Source organism: Octodon degus, unplaced genomic scaffold (assembly GCF_000260255.1).
Source record: "Octodon degus isolate 3935 unplaced genomic scaffold, OctDeg1.0 scaffold00185, whole genome shotgun sequence".
Taxonomy (NCBI): domain Eukaryota; kingdom Metazoa; phylum Chordata; class Mammalia; order Rodentia; family Octodontidae; genus Octodon; species Octodon degus.
The window spans coordinates 367064-371764 of NW_004524761.1; positions in this window are offsets into that span (position 1 = coordinate 367064).

Sequence of the window (4701 nt, forward strand, 5' to 3'; positions counted from 1 at the left end):
AAAAAAAAAGAAAAGAAAAGAAAAAAATCCTATAGCAGTGGATTCACAGTACAGAATCAAAAACCTAATGGAGAATCTTTGGAACTATAGTTTTTATTTAATTAGACTTAGTGTTTTCTTTAAAATGGTGCTGGAGGCCAGCCAAATAGCTCAGCAGATTAAAGCACCTGACAGCAGCAGCAGGGGCCAGTGGTTCAATCCCAGGGTCTGCCATACTGTTACTGCCCCCAGAACATGCGGAGACAGCAATTGAGACTGGGCGTGGTGGTGCATGCCTGTAATCCCAGCTGTTGGGAGGCTGTAAACAGGCAGATCCCAATGAGTCCAATCTAGTAGTGAGATCCTGAATACCCACCCTGTAGACCCTTCCTTAAAATATAAAATGGTTCTGGAAAGGAATTAAAATATGAAGGTGAAGTGTATCCTAATTGCAAACCTCTTCCTCTTGTACTCTTCCCCATGCAGTTAATAACATTCCGAGGCTGAGGAAACAGCATTTGCTCGGTATGCACCAGCGTTCAACTCATAGAACCCCAAACAAACAAATAAAACAAAACAAAACAAAAACCTGTATTTCAAACCCCAATAATTGAAAATGGCTCAGAATTTCAAAAGGTTTCTTCTTTTATCTTTACCTTTCTTTTTCTTCCTAAAACTTCTAGGTATGGTCATCCATCTTTTGAGTAGTCCTGCCACTGTTGAGTTACTTCTGTTCTCTCTTCTGTCTGGATTGTTTTTATATCAAAAATTCCAATGACACCATTAAAGTCCTATTTCATTGCAGAAATATGACATTATGGTGTTATTGTAAAGAAAAAGATCTAATATGAATTGTTCTTTTCCTTAGCTTTTTCATTTGACAATTTCTGTATACTTCCATTTTGTTCAATTAAGTTTAATTACAGCATAAATCTATGTGAACTTTAAAATGAAATTAGGCACATACATGAATTATATGTGAATTTGTAAAATGTGTTTCCTGGAACAATGTTTTCAACCAGAAGGGAGTATGTGAAATCCTCTTAAGCATATTTAATGCATATTTATGAGGGTATTTAATTAAGATCCATTCATACTTTTTCTTATCTACTGAAAACACTAATAAATTTTCATCAAAATATCCATTCTATGGTAAATATATATCAGTATTCATATGAATAGCTATATGAAATGCTGTGGAGTGTTTTATCCTACTTTATTTGAATATTCACATATTACAATACAACGATCTTTATTTGCTTTTTTTTTTTTGCCTGAAATTAACTTTTAAAAATTATATACTCAGGTTTGGCCAGATAGCTCAACAGACAAAAGGTGTAGGGACTAGGGTTTGATCCCCAGCATGCTATGCCAGCCCCCACAACCCACCCCGAGCATGCTGAGATGGCAAATATGACTGGGAGTGGTGGCATGCATCTATAGTCCCAGTGCTTGGGAGGCTGAAAACAGGAGGATCATTATGAGTCTGGGTCTGTGTAGTGAGACCCTTTAGACCCTGTACTGAATACTATACATATATTCACATGTTCTCTATAGTGATAATAGCCTCCCTAGATTAAGAGCTCTGTAAATGCAAAGCGAGCTATGCTTTGCAAATTTTTCCCAAATTTTTTAATTTATATATTCAAGAATATAGCAGTTTGTTAATATAACAGATATTCTGATAATGGTGGACTAACTTATATTTTTAGTATAATAAATTACCATTGGAAACGCCGAATAAGATAATGATGATGTTGCTAGTAGGATGATAAAGTTCATTCTATATACAATTAAGCAAAAGTTATGAATCCTACCACCCATCATTCTTACATTTGTCTCTAAGGGGGTTAGTAAATTCGTGATCAGTTTCCTCTATAAAATATGAATAAAACTAGGACTTCCTTCATTCATAGGGACCTCCTTAACATGAGGATCCAATAATACTCATTACAGCTCTTGGCAAATTTAATCAATGCTACTTAACGTTGTTTTTAATCACTACTGCTATTATTAGATTATCCATTTGTGTTGATTACCCATGAGACAGTTTGTTGAATGGCTTAACTATTTGCTTATGTATGTATGTATTTATTTATACAAATAGACTTTTTTATTAACATATAATCAGAATTGTACACTGTACCCATGTTAAAAATGAAGACAATCAATATTGTTAAAAGTAATACCAATAAAAACCTTAAATTTCTACCAACTCTAATCACGCCTACTCATATATTTAGCTGACATCTTTCTGGATATTTTCTATAGGAGTTTGCTTTTTACACATATGCATACACATATACATGCACAAACATATATTGTCAATATTTTTGCTAAAGTAATATCATCTTGTAAATACTGTCTTTTTAATATGTTAATTTCAAATTTTCCTCCAGTGAATGTTAATCTTTTTCATAACTAACATTTTATTATTTCTTATTGACCATAAATATCCTTTGTCTTCTTTATCTAAATTAATATTAATCTAAGACTATAATGTTTATCTAATTATATCACCAGTCCTCTAATCAAGTAATATCCTTGTTTAAATGACAGTCATTGCAGGGATCAGATATTTAACTTTCTTCTAATATTGTCTTATTTATTTATTATAGTAATGGGGGACATTCTCAGTTCTGTTTAATTTTGTATTTTAAGCAGGATGGCCCTAAGTCACATTGCCTAGCATCTTATTTGTTTCTCAGACAAAATATACAACACCTAGGCCTGGCCAGATAGGTCAGTGGATTAAAGTACCTAGGCATATGCAGAGACCAGGGTTCAATCCCCAGCATACCATGCTGGCCCTACCTCATGGCACACTGCAATGGTGAATGAGACTGGGCATGGTGACATGGGCCTGTAATCCCAGCACTTGTGAGGCTGAAAACAGGAGGACCACTGTGAGTCTGATCTGTGTAGTGAAACCCTGAAGACCCTGTACTAAATACAATTTTTTGAAACTGCAACACCTGAAAAGAAGAATTATTTACTAATGATTTCAATTTGTGTTTGGCCAGTGTCAAGCTTTGTAGAGGGTCCCCATGAACAATGCCTGTTCAAATGATGCTGGTGAGCAAGCATAGGAGGGTGAATCTAGGGAGAGAGATGTTGTTACCCCGCTGGGTCCATCTCTCCCTGATCCCCATCTTCCAAATGCCTCACCTCCTAATTTTCATCTAGCCAGGAGGCTCACATGACCAAGTTACCTGCAAAAATCCTCACCTCAGAATGCCTGAGGTTTGTGGGATATTCTATATTGAAACCAGAACATACCTCCATGTTCATCTCCTCATGCCAAATAAATTTAGTCTATATTAAAAACTTGCCAAAACCTTAACTGCTATAGCACTGGTGAAAGCCAGAATGCAAAGTCTTCCTTGTGACTCAAAGCAAACTCTTTGTTTTGAGCTCCTATAAAAAAGTTAAACACTACCAATGGACAAAGGCACAGGGCAAACCTTCTCATTCCAAATGGAGGAATAAGGGGATGGAAAAGAGTTAGACTAAAGCAAATCCAAAACCCAAAAGGGCAAGACTGGCCTCCAAAGTCTTCTGCTTAAGTCCAGGTGGAATTTCCTATGATCTGTAAGTTTTGTGTCCTGTGTTCCTGAGAAAGACCACATGGATGATCCCAAGCTCCACCATCAACTGTGTAACAGCAAGGTTCTGACCAAGAATCAAGCTGCATCAAAGTTTGGAGGCAAGAATTGGGTTTATTTATGCCAGCAGACCTGACTAGGATCATTCCAAAAGAAGTCAGGCCCTAAAGAATTGGGGAGGGAGGATTTTTTTTTTAACTGGGAATTGAACTCAGAACCTTGTACTTGCCAGGCAGGAACTGCACTGCTGGGATATACCTCCAGCCCAGGGAGGGAGTTTTAGAAGTGGTTGCAAAGCAGAAGTGCAGAGGAACAGTGGCTTGGCATTTGGGGATTTCTTACGGTGTGCATCGCAGTGAACAGCCATGCATCATAATGTCCAGCCATTCATCACAGTGACCAGTAATTTCTAGGAAAAAGTAGTAACAGAAACTGAAGTAAACTGGAGGTTACTTGGGCAATAGAAAAACAGAAACTGTAGTTTACAGATACTGGTGGTTTACATTGCCAGGGAACAGATACCATGTCCTGGAGAGGCAGGAGGTGGTGGTGCATTTTATATTATAATTTAAGCAGTAACCTGGCCTTATTGGCCGCTGCCTGCAGTGTGCTATGAAGCCTGGACATCTGAATTCATGAAAATACTCCCGAGGCCTATGTAGTCCCAAATGAGTAAGATACTGATGCTTTCATTTCAAGTAAAGTGTTTTAGAAGTGTTTACTCTTTTCTACTCTTGAACCTGCAAAGAGTGAGATCTGCCTAATTCTGAAAATGCCTTGAAACAACTTTCCCATTGAACTAAAGCAAAGTACATAGATCATTTTTAATTCTTTTAATGTTTAGCAACCATGCCCTCCTCCATGGCATAGGCACTTCTTTCTGGCCAAGACTCACATCATTTATCTCTATGTTTTGTTCCTGATTCTTGAAATAAATGTGGTTGAAAGCAGCCAGAATTATCTACACCATAGTTGGAATTCTGGGCTGCTTTGAAATTTCTTCTGCCAGATTAATTTGTCTGCTATCCTTAAACTCAGACTGAGCAAAATGTAGACAAATATTCTTCAGAACATAGCACACATTGTCTTTAGTGCCACTGTTCATGAAATATTTTTC